The sequence below is a fragment of the Maylandia zebra genome, linkage group LG13 (assembly GCF_041146795.1).
Source record: "Maylandia zebra isolate NMK-2024a linkage group LG13, Mzebra_GT3a, whole genome shotgun sequence".
NCBI classification, from domain to species: domain Eukaryota; kingdom Metazoa; phylum Chordata; class Actinopteri; order Cichliformes; family Cichlidae; genus Maylandia; species Maylandia zebra.
Window position 1 is genome coordinate 2,787,439 of NC_135179.1, and position 24,468 is coordinate 2,811,906.

At 42.8% G+C, this 24,468-nt stretch overlaps 1 long non-coding RNA gene across 2 annotated transcripts in view; it reads right to left on the minus strand.

The window, feature by feature from the left end:
* Positions 1-16,977: 16,977 nt before the first annotated feature.
* The window catches only part of LOC101464861 (uncharacterized), a 34,830-nt gene continuing 27,339 nt past the window's right edge, over positions 16,978-24,468 (minus strand). For both annotated transcript variants that reach the window (XR_013101306.1, XR_013101307.1), the window contains one exon: positions 16,978-22,075. This is a non-coding gene — a long non-coding RNA (uncharacterized LOC101464861). The remainder of the gene's footprint in view (positions 22,076-24,468) is intronic.

Below are 24,468 nucleotides of genomic sequence, written 5' to 3' on the forward strand. Positions count from 1 at the left end.
AAAGTTAAAAGATTAAAACTAATAAAACAAGTTTTAAAAAGAGACTTTTCCATCTGATTACATTTTGTATGATGGATTATGCAGAAAAAGTAGAATTGGGCTGAAGATCTATCACTTTACAAGCAGGAGGTCAAGTTCAAATATTAAAGTATTAAAGTTCAAACTGACCATTATTTGTTTGACTTTGTTACTTTTTCAGAGGGTTGTTACTTTTTTACACTATTGTTACTTTTTCCAGATTACTGTTACTCTCTTAAATAGAATCTGTTACATCAGACTCATTGTTACGTTGTTGCTCTTACACACTAGAATCACCTGTAAAATGGACTGTTGTTTCTTTGTAGCGAATATTTTTGAAGCAAAACGGCTCCAACCGAAGAAGAAAATAATCCACAGTTTTCATGAGTGGGTTTTGCAGAATTAGAAGCAGAGTTTATGATCTCAGATTTATTTAAAATTAAAGCGAATGATTAAAACCCTCAAACGACCTTTATAGCGTCAGCGGGTCATGTGAGCACAGACCCACCTCAGGTCGAGCTCGTCGTCATTAACACGAGCACTGAGACGGACAGCTAACAGCTAACGCTAACAGGTTGTGCCACATCGTTATTGTTGTTTATGACTGACGTGTGCAGAGCTGCAAACACCCGGATGGGTGTGCAGCTTTTTAAAAGATGACAACACCCCCCGAGGATGAGAAACGCCACAAGGACACGAGGAGGAGGCGTGCTGGTAAGAAAGCACAGCTATGATACTTTGATTTGTTTCAGGTGAACACATGCTGACGTATTGAGGAGACAGTTTTTAGTCTAATTTGCATACATAGAAGTTATTTCTGAAGTGATGAAATTTTGTTGCAAAAAGTAACTTCTTTAAACTGAATTTTGTATTTAATACTTTTCGTATGTGTAAAGAAATCCATAAACTTAAAAAAGTAACAGCTTCAGATGGTTTTAGTCTTTTATGTCATGTCTCAAAATATCTTCAGAATCAGGAAAGAAAAGTCAGAGCTGGAGGAAATAAACTTCAACACAAGTTATTCTGAATCATAAACACGTTTCAGGGTTTAAAAAGAACTGGAAGTATCGGTTTGTTTGATTAGACACCAACGATTCTGGCTGTCAGGATGTGGTGATTTCCAAGCAGCGAGTGAAGGCAGCACTGTGTGAATGCAGCAGGTAAAATCAAATGGAGAAAAAGAAAAAATCATGTCTGTAACAATCTCAGGTCTGAAAGAAATGAAATGGTTCAAAAATTATTTTTGTTTTATTCTGATTTTCATTTTGAAATTTGAATATTTAAAAAGTTGCTTTTGGTGAAACAAAAAAATAAAATATATAAAAGAATATAAAATATAAAAAATAGAATATAAAAAAATAAACCAACTTTGTGAAAATGCTGATTTTAAAACAAACGCTCATTTTAACCTTTTCACTTTTCAGAATTCATGTAAAATATTGTTTTTACCTCATTTATTTATTTATTTATTTATTGTTTTTGTGGGCGGAGCCTGGCACATCTCCACCTGCAGATGTTCAGTCATTGTGGAAAAACAACAGTTTTACCTGTACTCAGCTATATCCACAGATATCAGGAGGTTACTGTATAAACACAGAATATTTGTTACTGAAATGTTTCACATTTGTTTGACTTTTTCATAGCTGTTGGTGAAACAGGTATTTAAAAAACATGTAAATGTTAATGAAGTTAAAAAACATTAATCTGCAACATAAAACTTTAACAGTTTAAATGTTATGTACACAAAATTTACAAATGTGTACATTTATTTAAAATTTAAAAATATATTTTATGGCAGAAATTGTGATTGTTGCAAAACATTTTGTAATTTTTATTACAAAAGTAACAAAATAATAATAATAAAAATAAATAAATAAAAATAAAATAAAAAAGTTAAGTTTCTGTTTTGTTTTGTTTTTTAATTACGTTTAAAATTTTTGAAGTTTAACTTTCTTTTAACCAAAAAGGAAACGGGAACTAAACCGGAGAAAAGCCTGCGAGTCTTTGCATAAATGGAAATAATAATAAGGAACCTCATTTTTTTATACATCTAATACAATTTTGCCATTAAATGTGATTTTGAATGAAGACAAAGACGTCCTGTGTGACTGTTCTTGGTCTTCTGCAGAGAAACGTTCAGAGCTGATTTTAGACTTTACAGCACACAACAGGAATGTAGAGCAGCCAACCCCCCTCCATTGCACACATACGAATGTAAAACAGCACCAACACACTTTAACCCCATTAAGACGCGGCTTTAAATAACTTCCTGCTCCTGTGTTTTGACAAATGACTCACTTGCTCACAACATGATGAAAAAATACCCACTCAGTCGTTTTTTGATACTCAGTATTTACACATATTGTCTCATTTATACTCATTTCTGTTACTGTTGCAAAACAGTAAAGAAGAAGCAGGTTTCTGCTCATCAAACATCAAATTTTCCTTTTGTCGTCAATATTCTAACACATGTTTCTTCTGGTTTTAATCGTTTGCACATTTTCGTAGTTAGTTTGTTATGATCAGAAGATGTTGGAACAGTAAAGAGAAAATAAGATAACTGATTTCTTTTAAAGGATTAACAAAAGGCCATAAATTGCTTTAACGAGCTGTGATTGTACCAAACATCCTGGAGTCCTCGAATCTCTAAATTTAACACCTCAGACCTGCTCTAATGGCACGATTAGGCTCCCGTGAACCTTAAATTCGGTCTTTAAACTCCTAATCTGGGAGATTTTAGACTTCACTTTGGTTCTTTCAAGATCGCGTTTGGTTGTTTTGACACTTAAAGTTGCTCGTTCTGCGTCACTTTTAATCTTCGTGTCACTATGAAAAGTTTTCAGGGGTTCGTTTCCTAAAGCAAAAAAGTTAAACGCGCGTTTGAGCGGCTTCGACACGTCAGTTTGGTTTTTTCTGCCAGCCGTGTTTTCTTTCGAGCTTTCATTCGTTGGAGTTGAATCGCTCACGCGGCGGTCGTCGGGTTTTGGCAGCGACCTATGGCCTTGAACTCTCAGTGGGCTTTTTTAAGGGCATCGACTTGCACAGCAGCCAAAACGCAGCAAAACTGTTCTGCAGTATTTTCAAACAAACAACGCAGGAAAAAAAAAGAAGCTCTGACCCGGGCAGCCGCGGCGCCGCTCTCACCCCGCCCCCCGGTGAAGATCGCGTGCAGAATCTAGGCAACCCTGAGCGTGCTGAGGGAGCGCTTGCTGCTGCGACGTGACCTTCCGTTCCCTTCGCCAAACAGCCTGTCGATGTGGGGGCTGCCCGACTTACCGAGCATGCTCAGTAGCGTCCGCAGCGTTTCGTGACAACACTAATCGTCTGCATGGATCACTGGCACGCAGAGTCACTTCTAATTAGAATTATCTCAATCTTCTGCAGGATTTCAGGCATTTTTTCTCTTTTTTCGTGGAGCGCCGCCGCCTGAGTGGTCCACCCAAGTGCCAGTTTCCCCTCTGACTCCGCCCCCTGCTCCCTCCCTCCGAACCGTCACTCGCTTTCTGCAGCCCGGCCTCCCTCCCCCCAGCTTTCCTTTCCTACTATGAAACAAGAAAACACAGGAGGTGGAGGAAGGCGGGCGATCCTGACCCGCTCTTCATCCTCACCTCGTGGCTTCACGCTCTATTACCTATGCGTGCTTCATCTCGACCGTGTGTTTGCTGCACATTCCTCGCCCTCCATCGTTCCTTCCTTCCCGTCTTGTGACCGTCTGCATTCACGCAAACGTCTGCAGGTTTTCCAGACTTACAGTTAAAGTCAGCCGCCTTCCCTCCAGCTGACCCTCTCCTGAGACGTCAGCCATTTTTAACCCACTTCCTCCATCAGAGAGGAGGTGAAAAGTGATGGATGTCGCCTCAACCAGCTCGGATTATAGCTGGTACCTCACAGAGTAGCTAAAAGCGGGAGGAAAGGATTCATTCTCCGCCGATTAACTCTGTTGTTTCTTTAAAACCACCTTCGTTTGTCAGGGTTTAATCTCCGTTTCCTTCCCCGACACCCTCCTCTGAAAGGGAAGCACAGAAAGCTGCAGGGCTCCAGCTTTACAAGCAGGAGGTCAAAGGTCAGAGTTTCACTCAGAAAACACCTAAAACGGACAAATAGAAATCTTCACAGCTCCACTCAGAATGAGGGGAAACTGCGAGAACACTGGACAGTTTCAGACGAGTCGAGAGCAAAAGTTCAGACGACTTTCTCTGATTTTTACGCCCCAAAAGCCGAAGAGTTCAGGAGGGAAGGCGAGGCCGGATTTTAACTGTCCGCCGACGGACAGATGGACGGGCCGGCGGGGCTCAGACAGGCAGGGAGGGAAGAGCGAAGAGACAGAAACGAGAAGAAAGCGTCAAGCCGGGCAGACGGCCGGTCAGTCAAAGAGACAGAGAGACAGACAGGTGTGTGCAGCGATCGGACGGCGAGATTTAAACAGGCAGGCAGTCAGACGGACAACCTGCCCAAGAGTTAGACGGACAGGCCGAGAGACAGGCGCAGGTAACGCTTCCTCAGAAACACGCCGCAGGTCGGAGAGGCTTTTTTCACGTTTGGATCTGAAACTGTCCGAGGTTTCAGGTGGCAGCGAGCGCGGGGGGGCGATTTTTGTTTCCTGTCTGCAAATCTGTGAAATCGGATTAAACATGAGTTTTAAAGGCTGATTCTGATGTCTGCTGATATTGTGTATTTGTCTCACTCTCAGTAAATCCCACGAAAGCAGCAGACCCACAGTAAATGTTCGCTACACCACCGTCTGATAGATCCTGTCATCCCTCTGCGCCGCTCAGCCCCGCCACTGTTAAAGTTTCACCTCACGTCACCTCGGCTCGCTCGGACACCGTCGCCAAAGTGTTTCTGAACCATCAGCGTCAAACAGGTTTCCATCTTTTCCTTCCAAAGTCCAACCGAAAGCTCTTCTCCTTCTTTCTTTAACTCTTTAATCTCCACGTGGAAGCAAAGTGGAATCAGCTGCTGCTGTCTGACTGAAAGCATCAGGAGACGTCAGTGGCAGAACCTGACGTGTTACATGGAGGTCAGAGGTCGTGTAGAGGACCCAGCTGCAGGATGCTGAGGTAGGCAGGTAAAATCAAAAAGGTGAAACCCACAAAAACATGAACAAGACGGTAAAACCAGGAACTAAAGCAGGAGAAACTCCTCCTGGATCACTAAAACAGCTGATTTGTATTTCCTGCTGTCGAACAGGTTTTACACTCGTGTGCATCATGACGTGTTTGTGTCTGTCTCCTCATCCTTTTATAATCCTCCAGTAATAATTCACCTTTCTTTATCATGTAACCAATCAGACTGCCGGGACAGACAGGCCGACATGCTACGACGTCCACGGACGTTTCCACAACCGAGCGGCTCCAACAGAGGACACGCAACGGTTTCACTGAGTCACAATATGAACATTTTCAAGACTGAACCTGTCGTCACATCAGGAGCACTCCCTCACGCTGTCAGCTACAGTGAATCACGCTGGAACACCAAAACCCTACCAGCGCTAAACGTCCAAACTAATCCTTGAACGGTTTCATCCCGTTTGTTCCAGATTATTGGGAACTTTCTCAGAAAGGACTGCTGGAAACATGGCGGTCGGTTTCACAGCTGCTGAAGGATGGTGAGGGTGATGAAGGAGAAGCTCTCCACAGAGGAGGCAGCGGGACGTGGAAACTGTATTTGACCAACAGATTTGGGTTTTTGGCTGAGCGTAAAGTCGTGAAGGGACGTTAGATTCTCTGCTTCTAGCTTCTCAAATTGAACATTTCTGCTGTTTATTCACAAATGTGGTCAAAATTGTGGATTTTTCACTCGCAGGTCATCTTCCTCCATCATCTGAGGTCTTCCTCTTTCCCTCCTGCCCGGCATCTCCCCTCTTCACATGTTCAAGTTTTATTATAACGATTAAATGTTGAATAATTGAATCATGGCCATGAACATCGGCCTATTCTGTAATATTAAAAAGGTTTTGTTTCACTTTTACACACAGAAACCGACATGAGAAGGTGGATGAAGCAGGAGAACATGGTGTGTTTGTAGGGCAGGCATCGCTGAGGAGACGGAGCAGAGGGGACGAAAGCAGGACACGGCTGATGGAGTGCGCAAAGAGAGGAGGTGGAGGATGGTAGAGCAGGAGGATGGTTGGTTAGTTGGTCGGAGGGGGAGGATGAAGAGACACGATAACAGCAGGAGGGAGGAAACAGCAAATGAGATGAAGACTGTAAAGACTCGTGGGGGGAGCAGAAGGTTCATGGAGCATGTGGAGGATAGAAGCAGGCTAAGGAAGGAAAGGTGAAACCGAGACTAATGCAGGAGGGGGGGAAATCACGAGCTCGCCCTCAGTGCCCTTCGGCCTCCTCGGGCTCCATGATTATTGACGTGTTTCTGAAAGAAATGCATTGTGGGAAATGTGGTCGAAACATGACATGAAACTGTTTAAGATGTTTTCTCCAACAAATAAATGTAAATGATATTTATTATGGAGAGCAGCAACTGCAAGCCAAGGACACAGGTAACAACTAACACTGTAAACATTGTGTGTACATCATTTATTTGTACTTTAATAAGATCGATAGTTCCTGTGTATGCCTTCCTTGTGTTTTTTCAAAATAAAGATTCTGATAAAGACTAAAGGATTAATGAAGCCGTGGTAAATATATCAGGGGACAGATGCTCAACCTGAGGCGGGAATACCAGTCAGCTACAAACCTCGGCTCAGTGAACGGATGTCTTTATAGAAATGTGTTTTTAGGGAATGTGGGTGCACCGTGATTGGTCCACCTGTAAGTCCGTCAGCTGTTTGACCACATGAGCGCAGGAAAGCATCAAAAACAGTAGTAAAAAATTAGAGACAGCTGCGATCGTCATCCAAATGACAGCGAGGCGACAGACGGTGCCGACATCCAATGGTCACAAGAACCATGAAAAGTTCCTGTGAGAAAGAAACGAGTACGAGGAAATAAAAAAGGCCACAACGAGGAAGTTTCACAGCGTGCAACCCAGAGGAAGCTTTGAGGTTTTATCCATTTAAGTAAGTGATTGAAGTAAAGGCACCGCCTTCCTCGACCTAAACACCGACGCTTTTGTTCCCTGACGGAGCGGCAGGCGTCCAGACCTGAACCTCGACCTGAACCTCGACCTGTGGGACTTTGCAGGGCCACCATCCACCCCGACCACCTCCGACTCACTCGTCCACGACAGCTCAAATGTGACGTCTTTATTTTAACCGTATTTATTCCCACAACAAAGCGTTTCACTGGCATGTTTGAGATCAGCGGCGTGTTTAACCTGCAGAACCTGACGGGTCATCTTTGGACCTGTTTTCACTGATTAGCAGTAACAGATGACATGATTACATTTTTATTTCTGTATTTTTATTTCTGCACAAACAAACATGGCTGACTCTGACCTCGGGCTACAGATCACATGACCCTGAGCCGAGGGCTTCCTCACTCCTTCATCTTCATCGGCTTTTATTGTCTTTTATAATCATGTTTTTATCATTTCTGTTCTTTTTCACGTGTTATTTGTACTGTTTTTGTAACTTTGTGGCTTTTATGAACATCCCGGTTCAGTATTTCCATGTCTGTCAAAGAAAACTTGCATATCGTGGCTCAAGAGTTGGGAGGTCGCCTTGTAATCGGAAGGTTGCCGGTTCGAGCCCCGGCTTGGACAGTCTCGGTCGTTGTGTCCTTGGGCAAGACACTTCACCCGTTGCCTACTGGTGGTGGTCAGAGGGCCCGGTGGCGCCAGTGTCCGGCAGCCTCGCCTCTGTCAGTGCGCCCCAGGGTGGCTGTGGCTACAATGTAGCTGCCATCAGCAGTGTGTGAATGTGTGTGTGAATGGGTGGATGACTGGATATGTAAAGCGCTTTGGGGTCCTTAGGGACTAGTAAGGCGCTATATAAATACAGGCCATTTACCATTTACCATTTAAATAAAGTTATTATTTGCTGCTGTTGTTGATTTGAGGAGAAAAGGGAAAGGAACAGGAAGTGATGGGACAGCGAAGCAGAGCTGTAGGAAAGAAGGAGGAGGAGGAAAAAGGAGGCGAGAACATGAGGAGAGAGGAGTGAACGGAGGAGACGAGGAGGAGGTGGTGAGGCAGGTGGGTAAGCCAGGGTCAGCTAAAGGCCTCTGCACTGGAAGAGGGCGTGGCCAGCTTGACCTTCCTCTGCGCCCTCCTCTGCCTCCGCCCCCGTAGAGCCCTGTGTGCTCATGGGAACTTTCTGCAGCCAATAAGAGCTCACTGGAAACCAGCGTGCAGACCAATGAGATCCTCTGGTAACCACCGTGCCTTCCTTCACTCGTCTTCCTCCTCTTCTTCGTCCCCTTTTTGTTCTTCTTCTGAGTATTTGCGTTCATGCCCGTTGCGTGACCACTAATCACTTCAGAGGTCGAAGCGGCTCGAGCAGCTGGGCGCATCCACCGCCGCCGCCGCAGCTCTGATCAGCTGATCAGCTCAACTCGGCTTGTGGTTAATAATGTTGGGGCAACGGCGAGATGTTTTGCTCCGTAAGGAGGCTTCCCGCTGCCGCTGAGGGGTGGCGCCGTCTGAGAGGTCAAAGGTCACAGGCGCTGCGGCAGTAAACACGACTTCCTGTAAATGTTTGAGGAGAAGCTCGTGAAGACGTCGAACTTTAAAAATTTCATTTTATATGCATCAGATTCACTTTAAACTGTGTGCTGGGATGTTGGCACGCGCAGGCTTCCATACATGGAAACACACACACACTCCTGATTTTACATCCGAGGACGTAACGCAGAACAAACGCAGTTTTTTACCTGAAACATTCATCAGCCATGACTGCTCCCCCATGAACACACATTCTGTGTCTCACAGCTGTGTTTTACACATAAACACATTTATTGGCATTTCTGGGTTTGCAAATCTTAAAACAAGCACAGCTACATTAAAAACCACTTTGATACATTTACTATATACTGGTTTTAAACCAGTGGTCTAACTGGGTCACTGTGCATTCATAACATAACACTAACGTATCATCGATTATTAATGAGCTCGTGAAATGAATGGAAAGCATCCATCCAGCCTGCATTCACTTTAAGTTCATATAAAATTATCATCATTTCTAAATTAGCAGCTAAAACCTATAAAGGTGGTGCAGATCTATTTTTATTTAATTTAGTTTAATGTATCATTCTGCGTGTTTGTTTCTGATTTTTTTGTGGTTTTTGGCTGATTTTTTAAAATAATTCTAAAATGTGCTTAGAAATAAAATTGACTTTTAATTAAATTAAAGTGAAAACAATTATTGGACTTTATAGTCACATATTTTTAGTCATTTATGTAAAAAAAAAAGAAATAATAAAATGAAAAATCTTTAAAGTTATCTTAAAAAGAAAAATAAGATTTCTTGTGTTTATTTTGGTGAAACAGGAAGTCTTTTTCTTTTACAATATGAATATTAATGCACGTTACAGACTGGTTTCAGATTTTAATTTTGCTTATAGGGCTTTTTTGTTTTGTTTTTGTAGAGTTTTAATGTTATCCTGACACAACATATAATAATGTAATAATAATGCTTTATAAACGGGCGTTCCTGTGTCAGCAGGTCTCAGTGTGATGACAGGAGAGCTTTTCTTCAGCTGTGAACAGCACAAACCTGCAGTTTGGTCTTTTATTAAACAGCCTCACAAAAAGCAACAAATAAGCAATAACATCAATAATAAAAGCCGCACAGGTCTGCGGAAAACGCGCAGTGCGTTTGAGTGTTTTGCGTTGTTCTCGGTTTGAGAATCTTTTTTGTCTTTTTTCTTTTATCCCACCTGACTCTTTACTTTCTTTTTCTTTATTTCCTGGTTTTTATAAAAATCATTTTGTTACTTTTTGCAGATTATTACAGTTTTTCCCTCTAATGCAGCATTGTCTGAGGTTTTATTTTTTCCGTTTGAGTCTCGAGCGGCTTCTTTGTCCTCGGAATTAAAATGAAACGTGTTTCAACTTTTCTTTCTCCTCGTAACAACAAGGAAATAAATGAATCTCTATTTCCTTTAAGAGTGTGAGAAGCAGCTGCCGAGGGTGAAGTCTCGGTTTGGAACCTGGAGCCTCGACACGGAGATCAGGCTGTTTGTTAAACGTTAAATAAAAGTTCAAGTCTGAGACTTTTTAAAAAAAGTAAACCGTAACTTTATCCGTCAGAGGAGACAGAAACGCAAAAACAGTGACGGTAAAAAGTCCGCAAACGGCACAGATATATATATATATATTTTAGTATTATTTAGTTATTATCGGAAAAAGCGTGTTGATGATTTCGATTTGATTTTTCTCGGTAAAATAAAAAAGAAGCAGAAAAGAGTCACAGCCAGGTTACCAAAGCGGAAACTTTGATGGTTTTCCTGCAGCGAGCAGCGCTGAAATCAGCCAACTATTCATGATTTTCACTTTAAAATAATAATAATAATAATAATAATAATAATAATAATAATAATAATAATAATAATAATAATAAAAATCCACCATAAACTGTCAGAAGGACAATTATGCATATGCAATTATGAATATGATTAGGCAGCTAAAACTTATTAGCTGATGTAATAATACTTTAAGTCTAAATGACATTAAATTACATCAGAATTAATTAAAGTTTGTCTGAAGAGCTTATTACACGTTTTTAAGTTTTTTAAGTTTCTCCTGTTTGAAATGTTATTATTGTGTATTTGCATGATTGTGGAAAGAAATAAATTCTTTAAAGTAAAAAATCAGAAAACACATTTTTGTTTTAGATAATAAATAATAATGACGAACAGATATTGTAGCTTCCACGAGACTTTGTCTGTAATAAAACACAGTTAAACTTTAATGTGTTTTTCTCTGTTAACCAGCAAAATAAATCAGAACTAATAAAGTTTGATGTGAACTTTATGAAAACAGTTTTCAGAGAGTTTATGAAGCTGTAAGCAGGCGGGCAGAGAGAGGTGAGCTTATGATCACATCCACAAGCACCCAAACTGACCACACTGATTAGTAATCAGATTACAATGACAATCGTTATTAGGTGTGTGTGTGTGTGTGTGTGTGTGTGTGTGTCTGCGCAGCTGTAATCAGGCTGTAGTCATGATGCTAAAACAGAACATGGATAATGATGAATCTGAACTTTGCTGCTAAAAGTAAAAACATTTCTGAAAGTTTATTAAATTTTAGATTAACCATCAGAAAGTGTGAGCACATAAACAAGTGATGGAAGCAGCATTTATATTATTCACTTAAAAGAAACAAAAGCATGCTGTGGTATGCTAATAATCTTCTTTTAAAAGTAATTTTAACATGAAATAAATAAAATCAAACACTCTACCATGTTTATTACTGTTGCTTTACATTTATTGGTGTGTTTGTTCAGACAGAGACACTTTTAGCTGTTTTTATACAGTTTCTCGATTTTTGATCTTTAAAAATGCAAAAAATCTATTTTGTTTTTAAGAAGGATTAAGAATGACAACAAAGGAGCAAAATGTACAAAAATAAATAAATTTAAAAAAAAATTAAATTACACAACATAGATGGGATTTTATTAAAAGCAGTCCTGACGTGTTTTAATTGTAACATTCGCTCTGGGAAAACTGACAGACTGAAAGTAAAAGTCAGTTCACCAAAACGCTCTGAAGCCGCACGGACACATGTTGGGACTTTTATTTTGTAGGAGGCGTGTGGCTCTTGGCTCCCAGTGGTGTCAGGCATCGTGTCGCCGAGGCTCATTTTAGTGACACTGGATGAAAACAACATCCGCCGCGTGCCCAAACTGCGAAGACGTTGCTGGGAATTAGAGGATAATTAGGCAGAAAAAAACGAGCTGACCAGCGGCCGTTTGCTCACATCCCATTTCTTCTCCTCAGCTCAGCGTAATCTGAGAGGACGCCCCGGGCTGCACTTTACAGTTTGAGTCGAGTTTAAATAGGGGAGGAAAAAAACCAAATACAGCAACCTGTTATCCAGCAGGACTCGGCTCAGTGAAAGCAGTGTGTGCTAACATGAGGCCGTTTGCTGCCTGCAGCCATGACACCAATCTGTGACTGTAATCAGCCCACACCAGAGGACTGATCGGTCCCATCCAGCCTCACGCCAACGTAATCTTCCCTAAAAGTGTGCGGACATTCATATGATGGATGTCACTCCGATATTCCAGCCTTAATCTGCGGCTCTGACAGCTTCCACTCTTCTGGCTTCATTCTTCCCACCAGATGTTGACCCTGCAGCGAGGATTTGCCCCCACGGAGGAAGGAGTTATCCCTTAAACTAACAAACAGGCCGAGCTTCCAGGCCTGAAGACTGCGTTCTTTTAATGCCCAGCAGGGGGAGACTCCAGAGGATATCTGAGTGCATAGAAGTGGAGGAGAAAATGAGCCTACTTCTCATCTTATTAAAACAGTTTCCTGACGAGTTTATCGTCTCGCTCTCTAGTTTCAGGTCCTACGAAACACAACGTGAAGTTCACTTTGTAAAATATGATCACATTAGAGTCAACACGGACAGTAAAACTGGGGCTGATTTAGGGCGGGGCAACCTCCTGACTGAAATGCCCTGAAACTGCAACAGCATCAAAGGTCAAACGAGAGGTCAACGTTTAGGTTAGTTTGTATAAACCTCCTGTCGGATCTCTAATCTGCTGACTCAGTGTCACAAATGTCATTTGTCCCCTCTGTAGAGGAATTATGTGAAGCAGTAGCGGTTTTAGATACGGGCGACACGGGCGGTTGCCCGGGGTGGCATCATGGTGGGGGCGGCATCACGGGCCTCGGCAAATTTTTTTTTAAAAAATGATCGTACTCGTGCTGCCCCGACGTCATGCCAGCGCATATTGTGAATGTCACAGGCACCGATCGGTTTTCTATCGCCCATTTGCTGGGAGTAAGGGCGCCCTTCGTTTGCGAGGTGCGCCTGCTGCTTGCGGCACAGGGAGGAGAGGGCGGTTTGGTATCCGTTTGCATACCATGCATACTCTCTCTCTCTTCATATGTGTGTGTGTGTGTACAACAGTTTTATGTTAATGTACAATCCTTAATATGTTTTGTGTGTGTGTGTGTGTGTGTGTGTGTGTGTGTGTGGGGGGGGGGGGGGGGGGGGGGGGGGGCGGCGCCCGAGGGAGTGTTCGCCCAGGGCGCCAAACAGGCTAGGATCGCCACTGATGTGAAGTACGAGTTACGAAAAGTTTATTATGGGCAAATTCTGTGAATGTTTGAGAGATTTTTATCCAGCTCGACTGCTCATTCTATACATGCATGTTTTATAAAAACACTGAGATCAGATCAAAATGAACTTAATTCTCCAAAATAACTCCCTGAATAACAACCCAGAGCCATTTCAAGGCTGCTGCCGAGTGACAACACGTGCCTCTACTGCAGGAAGCATGGCCTGCATCATAAATGCCCCCAAACGCACTGCAAACAGCATCTTCCTCCATGAAGATCTTATGAAGGAGGGAGTCATGGACAGAGACCAGACAGTGTTTTAACATGGGAGTCTACGGGGACGGGCTCACTGCTGCCTCTGCTGGACATCAGAGGAACTGCAGGGTCAGGGACTTCCAGCTTTGTACCAGGCAAAGTTAGACTTTATGATTTTTGTTAGTAGCAACACAAATTGGAAAATGTGACTCAGCGGTTTCATAACTGATCTGGTGATAAATGTGTTGTCCAACAATATTCACAGCTGAGCATCAGCTTACATCTACTTCAGGTTCCTGTCTCTTAGCCATGAAAGTCTTCATCTTCGAAAAATGTGGTGATAAAAACAAAGATAAAAAAAGATAAAAGAAGATTTGTAAATACCTCAGATGTGCGTGGTTTAACTGCAGTGGTTCCCTTCAGTTGTGTGGTGCAGATGGAGGAAACATCCACAGCACACCGACCGTTAGTGAACAGGATGCAGCTGGCACACAGCATCACAGGGCAGATGGTGGAGGAACACTAAGCAACAGGGCTGATGGGAAATGTGGTCCTTAATCAGAGAGAGGAGGACTCAGAATACAGCGAAGGCTGCAGGCTGTTTACAAACCCACCAACAATAAGATGCATAAAACAGAATCATGTCGAACGTTTCCAGGTGTAAGCGATGATTAATAGTCTTTGAAGGATCAAAGCTAACCCTAAGCTGTTTGCTGTCATGGAAACAGCAAGTCCCCTCCACCCCACCCCAACCACCATCTTTACTGAGTGCCAGTAGCTTGCTATACATTTGCTCCTGACCTGTGCCAAGACAAAGGCTTACAGGTCACTAATGTTAGGCACTGCTGAGGGATAAAGGTCTTTAATAAGCCTCACAGTAGATATTTTAGGCTTAATGGATGAGGGAAGGAAACCGAGTGGGAATACACAAATACCTGCGGCATCGGTCCAAAAAGGGAAGCACGTGTGACATTACGTGTGCTCCCATCCACCTGTTTAAGGCACATTTTAGTCATGATGGAACACGTCCTAAATTTCACAATAAGAATTCAGTTTTTCTCCTTTGTAAATCAGAGATGGATGAAGATGATGGAAAAGTCCTTTAGCAGCAAAAACCCAAATCGGACACTTCCTGTAGCTCCAGAGTCGCTCTGTTCATTATGTGTCTGCTTGAACAGCTGTCTTTGGCCATGAACAGCACCTCAGCTGGGCTTTCACAGCGATTAGTGTCGACAGAGCTGAGCCGTCCGACTTCCCGATACTGAAGCTGTCCGTGAGATCAGCTCAAAGTGCCGGGAAGCTGTTCCTCAGTGAACTGGAGGAAGCTCACTTTGTATTTGTGACGTCTGATTTTAAATGAAACAGCACTTCTGTCCTTCAGTTTTCCTTAAAAGGAAGCAAATGAAAACATCAGCATTGTGCTAAAGTGTGCTGATTGGCTGGTTTAGGATTGAGGCCGTGCTCCATGGCGATGGCGCTCATTTCCAAACAATAACTGTAGAAGCGTAGTTACAGCGTCAGTCACACAGGTGACTTCCTGTGATCGTTTGCATGAAGGACGCCGTCCTGTCTGCTGACACGAGCGAGAGCACGTCCAGGCCTGAAACTCAAAGCTCGAAGAATATCTGTGCAAAGACGTGGACTACAGAGGGAAAACTGAAAATATGGTGGACGCACGATAAAGAGGGAAAACAGACACGCAGGGAAGGTAAACGAGAGGAAAAGCAGTTACTGAAAACTCTAAAAACACGAGTTTTTCCAAGAAAAATATGAAATTGCTGGTTGGTCGATTTAATTGTTGACTATCTTCTACTCTACAGATGAGTGGGCGTGTCCAAACTCAGGTGTTGATTTAACCAATGGAAATGAGGAAAAAGAAGAAAGGAAGGAGAAACTGACCTGTTAGTTTTATAGAAAGTGAGAGAAAATATTGATGAAGATGATGAGCTGAGCTTTAACAGCAGCACTGTGGATTCAGACTCATGAAGAACCTTTGTGATTATTTTCCAGAGAGGTGCAAAGTTTGGCCTCTACGCCCAGTTATTGTTCATTATTTCACTGATATAAAAATATAAATAAACATCTAAATATGATTTCACTAAATGTCTATTCTTGGATGTGTCTTTAGTCACAAAGTGAGATAAACATCCCTCCACCCTCAGGTCACAGCTCAATTAACTTGTAGGTTCATTTCTAATAGATCCATATTTATATATGATCTACTATAGATAGGTAGGTAGGTAGATACAACTTGACTAAAGGCGGCAGCTCTATTGCTGGAAAAACAAACTTAAAAACATAAATACATGAATACTAAAGAAACAAATGAAACATGAACGAGAACTAAAAAATCTGGTCAGTAGTGACTGGACTTGACCGGACTGGAGAACATGGACCTACACACAGCAACGTGGAGGAAGCAGCAACAAACAGGGGAAGACTGAGGACTTAAATACACCGCAGGGTAACGAGAGGAACAGGAAACACAGCTGGGAGTAATCAGACATATCGAGACAAAAGGAAGCAAAACTGAACACAGCAGGACGCGAGACTGTCAAAGTAAAACATGACGCATGCACAGAGACACAGACGCTGAGACATGACTGACTGCATATGAAACACAGGGACTGAAAACTAGAAGCTAAAAACAACAAACATGAACAGAAAACCATCACGACAACTAAAACCATGAATAACAACAATCAAGGAATAAACACACAGAAAACACTGGATCGCAGCCCCAGTGCTGTGACTGGGATCATCGGACTGGTCAGTCCTGATCCTGGTCTGTTTGTGGCTCACTGAAGGCTGTAGTTCATCACGTGTGTGCTGATTTCTCTTCATATTTCTTATTGCTCACACAGACTTTGCTTTCTAGCACTCTGATATGTTATAAAAACAACCAAACATTTCTTTAATACATTTGTTTTGTGTAAAATCAGGATGTTGTTAATTTTCCTATGCATTGATTAACTGAGGTCACCAACCTGCAAGTTGCTTTTAAACTAAGTTAAAATCGAACTAACAGACGTTCAGTTATTTCTGTCCGTGCCGGGGCTCGAACCGGCAACCTTCCGAATACAAGACGAACTGCCAACTCTTGAGTGAGTATGATAGCACCCAGGCTCTGTGTGCTCAGTAAAGTGTGTTTGATTATAAAGACCACGCAGATGAAGCTCAGATCAAACTTCCTATAAAAAACTCTCAGACTTTTGCTTTTACGTGTGCACGAGCGTCAGCGGGCCTTCAGGGGTCGCACGCCTGGAAACACCAACAGTAAAAATATCCCTTTGTTTACGGTGAGTCGGTGTAACCGGACCTATCGCTCAGAAGCTCACCGCATTAGCGCAGCTCTGAGGGAACATCATATTTTCTGTTTACTCATTAACCTGCAGACTGGCCGGACTCCAGCACACAGGCTCACAGGTCAGCCAGGTTAGAGCCTCCTGAGAGATGCTGCCTGATAACAGGAGGCTTTACTGCCCAGCTTAATCCTGTGTACCAACATTAAGAGCTGTGTTTGGCCACAGAGTCCACAGCCAACAGCTGCATTAACACTGCGTGACTCGAGGGGATGAGTCGTATTTTTGTTCGTTTATGGAGGATGCCGTGATGTTTTGTGCTGGCGGCGTGCGGCAGAAACAGGAAGTCGGCCCATGTAAACACCTAGAATCTTTTTTTTTCTTAAGATGAGCTCAGGGGCAGATTTGGTCACAAATAACTTTTTTTCCCCACCAACTAAATCTTCCAATGGAAACAGGATTGGAAACATTTGTTTAGCCTAGCTTAGCATAAACCCCAGCAGCACAGGGGAACGCAGCGACTGATTAAGTCTGATATCTCAGTGAACGTCACACTAATAATGTCCCGATATAACAAACTATTCAAACACCTTCATACCCTGAAGTTTATCTGGTAATTATGTTAAACCACTGCTGGTGACAAAACATGCAGTTCCTGTGACGTCCACTGGAGGCTCCAGCAGTGAGTCAGCCCCCACAAAGCCCCATGTTAGCAGAAATAAACATGTCGGGCCTTCTGGAGCATTTTAATGACATCATCTGACCAATAATATGGCTGCAGTGACGTCACTGCACTAACAGAACATCCAAGACTCTGAGCCCAGTTTCCTGAGTGAAATATGAGGATTTTATTTGAATGTTACTCGGCACTAATTCTGTCGCTTTAATGTTCTTACACAGTTTATAGATGCAGCTTGTTAGCTAACATACCTAGCATTAGCTCGTGATGTTGTGGATCCAAAATGTAGACACAGAAAACAGGTGAGATTTTAAAAAGGCAGGAGTTTAATGAGGCTGAGGGTAATCAGGGAAGTGGAGGCAGCTGAAGACAACGGGAAGAAAACTAAAAGTAAGGCACTACTAACTATCAAAATAAAGCAGGAAGTGAGAAGTCGCAGACACACAAATGAACTTAATACAGGAGGATTCAGTGTTGCCAACTTAGTGACTTTGTCGCTATATTTAGTGAGTTTTCAGACCCCCTCAGCGATTTTTTTTCTGAAAAGCGACTAGCGACAAATCTGGCGACTTTTTCTGGTGTTTTTGGAGACTTATTTATGACGACTTTTTGACATAAAAGCACGTATCGCTCTTACTCTCAACAAGCAGCTGTGCTGCCGTGGGCAGTCAGTTCTTCTTTTACTCTTATGCTGTTTTGTGGATCACAAGGTTTAAAACTACTTATAAACACACACACAAAGTAACTCCACCATTTCGGGTCACTTTTGCGGGTCCAAGCCCGGGTAAAGGAGCAGGGTTGGAACAAAAAAACAAAATCAACAATCGCTAAAAGAAATTTAATTTGTATTTAATTTGTAGTTCTAAATAAATTCTAAATGCATTTAGGACGTTTTTTTACTCGCTTTATGTCTCTTCCACGATGTTATTTCTCTCTCCAACAACGTAGCATAACCAATTATGCAAATTAGGCGATGACGTCATTTAGCGACTTCTAGCGACTTGCAGGACAGCCAATAGCGATTTTCCTTACTGAGGAGTTGGCAACACTGGGAGGATTAAACACCGAGGGAAGAACTAAACTCAACCAGGAACTAAGAACGGACTAAAGTCTAAATACACGATAAAAGGAGACTACATGATGAAAATATGAGCAATGATCAAACCAAGAATCAAAATATCTAAATAAACAAAAATGGAAAGTCCAAAAACTCTGGGTCAAACAATCCAGGAGCGTGACACTGAGGGGATTCTCCAAGGTAAAGTATCAGATAAATATGGCTCATTTTAAACTGTGAATCATGCAAAGCTGCTCTGGATGTGGAAATGAGCAGCTGCCTTCTTCAAAATCCGAAGTACAGCAAAGGAACCTGCTTCATGAAAACGGGGAGAAAAGAATGACGACCGAGCACTGACTTACAGACATCGTTGACTCTGCAGTGTGACGCAGGCAGCAGAGTTTACATGTCAGTGACTGTGACAGCGCCGTTTAGACAACACAAAGGAAACTGCACCAAACTTCCCGTTTAAACCTTGGCAGAGAAGAAAGTAGTGATTAGGATCTCACAGGCATTTCCTCCACAGCCAACCATATACTTGGCACAAGGGAAAACCCGAGCAGGCCAAATCCCTGGTGTGCTTGATGACATGTGATGTAATTGAGGTAACGACACGGCGTGGGAAGCGCGAGGAGGTCTTTGTGGGTCTGTATGAGAGTGGGAGGGGAGCAGCGGGAGACGACATGGACGAGAAGAACAAGGAGAAGAGGAGGAGGAGGAGAAAGGGGGTCCTGCTGGCTGGCTACCTCGACCTCTCCTCGGGGGTGGGGTGAAAAGGTTAAACAAACAGGTCATCGCGGCGGTGTCGGTCCTCGTCCGCAGGCGTCAGCGGGCATCCTAACTGCCACTCGGCGGCCTGTTGTTGTAGGAGCCGCCGTTCCTCCCTCCATCAGCACCACATGAACATGGAGCAAACGTTTCAGCGCGGTGGGCGTGGCCCGTTCTGCCACCTCGGATGGTTACTGTTGTTCTTTTAGTCGAACATTTCGTTTCCAGGAAACTTGAAACACAAGATGTTTTTAAAAATGACCAATTAAATCAGTGTCGATGACATCAGAGGAGGAGTGTGCTTCTGTTCTCACCCAGCACAGCAGCAGTACTAACAGCTGTAGTGTTTGTAAGCAGCAGGTCACAGACGTTTGAGCGTCTGCACCGTAAATCCAAGCATAATACATGATTTATAAAGCAGCGGATGTAAAAACAAACACGTCAAACACCAAAACCTTCGTCCTGCTGCTTTGTGAGCAGCTAAACTCGGTTGTGTAGTTGTTTGTTTGCATCTGTTTTTATTTTAATTACAAACCCATAAACATTTTATTGATAAAGTTAAAGGCTGAAGAATCAATAACTCTCTTTAAATATTGTTTGACATTTTATACAAAGCACACGGTTTAATATTTTAATGAAGGAAGAACTTTAGATATGCAACAATCAATAAATGTATTTATTTATATTTACTTTGTTATTTTAATTGAAGCACTTTGATGAACTTTTGCTACATTAATGATGAATTTTACATATTGAAGATTTCACATGACATTCTCTCATGACATGATGATGTCACCCAAACTTCATCCTGTTATCCCTACAGTGTCGGCGTCTGCGCCGATGTGCTATTTTTATAGCGGCTTATTTCAATAACTTTATCGATAATCAGCTGGACCGTTCCACACATCGAGCTCCACACACAGTGTCACAGTCCCTGGGTGGGTTTGTGATTCTGTTTTGAGGATAATTTACGTTTGTATCCCACTTTGGGTTCAGCGTGTCTGGGTTGTTCAGTCTTTAGTTTTCCTTTTGTGTTTGCAAGCCTCATTTATCTTCTGACACTTTGTATTACTTCGTGTTAGTTACAGTTACTTTCTGTTAGTTTCCTGTTGTGTTTTGTGTCCTTCGGTGTCTCCTGTGTCACGTTTCTCCTGTTTTACTTCCTGTTTTATTTTGATCTTGTTTAACTTCCCACTGTTTGGTAAAGTTGTCTCCGTATCGCTTTTGTATATATTGTCTCAGTCCTCCTTTGTCCTTTGCCGTGTTGTCTCTCTAAGCTGTGTTCCCTCACTCTGATTTCCCAGTTTCCTAGTATTCCTAGAGTTCTCAGATTTAACTCCATGTCTCGCTCCTTGGACTTTTTTCTCCCGATCAGCGTTAACGATCGTTTGAGTTTGACACGTGGGTCGCGCGGTTGGGTCTCTAAGGTGCTCCCACACATCTCAATATGACAGCGAAATGCTGCTGCTTCTCTGGGCCTGAGCAGAAAACTGTCCTGTGATTTGACCAATCAAAGAGTTGTTTTGATACTATCAGACAGAGACCTGGTAAAAGCTCTGTTGTCCTGTAAGTGTAAAGACATATTCAGGGTCTGTACTCCTGGCAGCATGATTGATTCTGTTTTTTGATTTTGTGGTTTTTGTGATAAAGCCCACAGATCACAAACACTCGTGTCCCCTCTGAAGTCAGTGCACCACCATAAAAAGAGACTTTCTATGCTTGTGACTCAGGCAAAGCCTCATGTGGAAAGACGGTGATACATGGTTGTGTGACAGCCAGTTAATCAACACATCGGCTCTTTAATAATATAAGATTGTGTAAGTGAACTGAAGCATTGCAGGTCTGACTTTTCCGGTGCTACCCACATGGATTATTTCACCTCCCAGTTCAGGTTTTTCTTCTTCTGTGACCTGAGAACGAGGTGCGCCAACATCGCCGCAGCAGAGGTTGAAAGCAGGATTGCAGAGCGTGTGAAATGTGAGATGGAAGCAGAGTTTTTAAATGCACGTCGGTGCTACGCTACACTGACCGGACCAACTTTGCTAATGGTCTCTCTGGCTTCTGGCCAATGCTGTTCCCCCCAGTAATCTCCTACTTTTCCCACTTTGCTCTTTAGTTTCGTTACTCTCCAGTGCAAGGCGTTCAGCCTGACCTCTGCCACCTGTCCTTTCATTCCTCCTTTTCCCGTCTTTCTGTCAGTTTAACTTCATCTACCCGCCTTTTTTTGGTCGTTTTCTGAGCACTGCACTGCATTAAGTTTGACCTTTTGTCTCTTTTCTCATGTCCATCAGGTTCCTCTCTGTGTTCTTTCTCTGTCCATGTCTTCCTTTGTGTAATTGGGTCTGTTCGTCTCTATGCTGCCTGAATGGAGGAGAGGTTTAACTCCTCCTGGATTAGGGACCCCTGTGGTGAAGTGAAGGCATGAAAGACAGAGGAGAGGACACGCTGATGCTGACATTCATGGGTTTGTCCTTTGGCTAATCTGAAGCCTCGGAAGATTTACTAAAAGTCACAAAATCATTTTTTAACATGTCAAGAACCAGTCCGGAGAGATGGGAACAACCCAAAGCCCGGATTCAGACTTCAACTTGAAAGATGGAGTAAGACGTGGGAGCGGGAATGTTCTGAGTTGGATCACAGCGTTCAGTGTTTTCCACTTAGTGCTGAGGGTTCAGCTCTCCTCAGTGGTTTCAGTAGTAAATCTGACCTCTGAGATGAAAGCCTCGCTGTCCTCGTCCAGCGGTCATGATAACTGTCAGGAATTTGTCCCGGGCGGGGCGGCGGTCACGCCTGGTCAAACCTCTTTGCTGGTCTTTCTCCTTCCTCTGTCACCGGGCTCACTGAGCCGTCTCACCAACACGAGCTGTTAAAGGCAGAAAATCAGCCCAAATTAAGATTTACTCCTCCAGCATCAGTTGTCAGGAGGTCAAACTGCAGATATGATGCTAATAAGCTTAGCTTTTTCATTAAATGCAGATCAAATAAAATTTAGTTTGACTTCACACTCACTCATGCACAGAGATCGTACTGCCAGGGCTGGGGCCCAATGAAGCACAAAGAAGGCCTCTGGCATGAACATGTGTACTTCTATCAGGAAGATTTGGTAAAAGACCCGAACATCATCTTTGCAAACATCACCCTGCACAAGGTTTCCAGTCTCAGCAGACTCGACTGCCAGACTCTCTCAGCAAGAGACACAACAAGCGACTCTTATCGCTCGATAAAGTCGTGGTAGCAAATACTAAGTCTGAATAAAGCCAAACAGTAAGACGCTCATTTGCATCCAGAACTAGTTTAGAGATACTGAACGTGCAGTTTGGCCAAAAACCTGCAGGTCCTCTGACATCCACGTGAGACTGGCTCCAGCGGTGACTCAGTTCCCACGGACTCTTTGGTAAAATGCACAACTTTTACAGCAAACATACACATTTACAGCCTGCACAAGCATGAAGGTTTGTTGTTTTAAACTCGCCTGTTTAATTTGCTAGGCGCTCCTGGACTGGACCTGTGTGACGGTTCTTGGATTAGAGGAGGGGCTCATTTAGAGTCATGTTGTTGTCACCTGGGCTGATTGACACAGCACAGGTCCAAACATCCGAACATCACATCAGTTACTGATGAACTAACAGCATAGTTAAGTGATGTATGGGCTCTCTGTGCACAGACTTTGGATTAAAAAATAGTGATAACGTTAAAATCATGGTTTTCAAACAGAACAGTTACAGTACATCACTCAGAGTTTACTTTACTACTTAGTGACAGTTCAGGCTATCGGATACTGGAGATACTGAATCACTCGACTCCATCACTGAAGGGCTCCGCCCTCAAGGATGACATCATGGATGTCAGTCTTTAATATACAGTCTATGGCTGGACTAGTGATACACAGAAATAGGGAGTCATAATATTAAAATATTAATCATATATTAGTATCAAATATAATACAATTAATATGATATTAATATTAGATTTTAGACACTGTGACTTCAAACTGGTGACAGTTAAATTCAAACAGGGCCAAAACTTTTAGGGAATAAATTCAGAAACAGATTAACGCGCGTAATTCAGTTTTACATAAATAACAGTAAATCTCACTGATTTGGAGTAAAATGAAAGTTATAAATCAGAGAAATCATTTACATTTATCATGTGCTGACTTTTAAGTCTCTGATCACAGTAGCTCCATGCTTAAATATCATGTCTTAAAAACGTTTTAGGTACAGCTGAAGCCAGCTGCTGGTTTTCAGGTCTTCATGTGCAGGTGTTTGGGGGTAGCTGGGGCTGGAGGGAGGAGCATCAAAAATAAACAATCACAGTTTCTGTTTCTTTTTTAAAAATCACACGACAGGGACGTCTAACAAAGCAACACCTTCTTGGTTCACCATCAGCCCACCTTCAGACCATCGTGGTGGACTCGCTCGTGGCAAACAGGCTGCTGAAGCTAGTTTGGTTCGATGCCTGAACTCATACAAAGGACTGTGTGCCACTTCAGCCGGTCTGAAGCCGGTCTGGGCTCCACCCGCTTCCTCTCATCTTCCTCATTTCCATAAAAGTGACTTCACCTCTGGCTGTGCGTTGATGGTCTGTTAAGAAAAGATGACGCTCTGCACGCTTTGTTTCCAAACGTCGACTGACAACAGGCGCACGACGCTCCACTTCCAGGGAAAAACTCTGAGGAACAAACTGTCCAGGCAGAACCAGACAGGCCTGATGTGAAGTCTGCATCACGCTGATGGCGCAGATGTTTTCCTTAGATTTCAGATTTAGACACTAATGGACGGCTTCGTGTCATCTGAGTCAATTTAAGTCTTTCTCTTTAGACTCGCAGGTCTGTTTGGGATTTCTCGTGGTCACATCATACGACTGTAAGGTAAATAGAGCAGCTGGAGAGGTAATTACCAAGAGTTCATCAGCAGATCATTTGATTGTCTCAGATTTCTCCTCCTTTGTTTTAGAGCCCGTGAAGACGGATGTTTCTCAGACAGTTTAAATTCTGCATCAGATTTGACGTCCAGAGGATGGTGACATGCTGAGTAAGCCTCTCGATAAGCTAGCTCTTATGTTTATAAATATTTCTAAATTTCCTCAGCTATCACTTTAATTACATTATGGGCCAGAACATTAGGAACACAAAGGAGAAACAGGGCTTTTGTGATTTTTCTGTTTTCAGAAAAGATCATGAACATTTATAACAAGATGTTTAAACTCCAAAAAAGAGCAAAAAGTCTTAGGATATTTAGACGTTACGTTCTCACT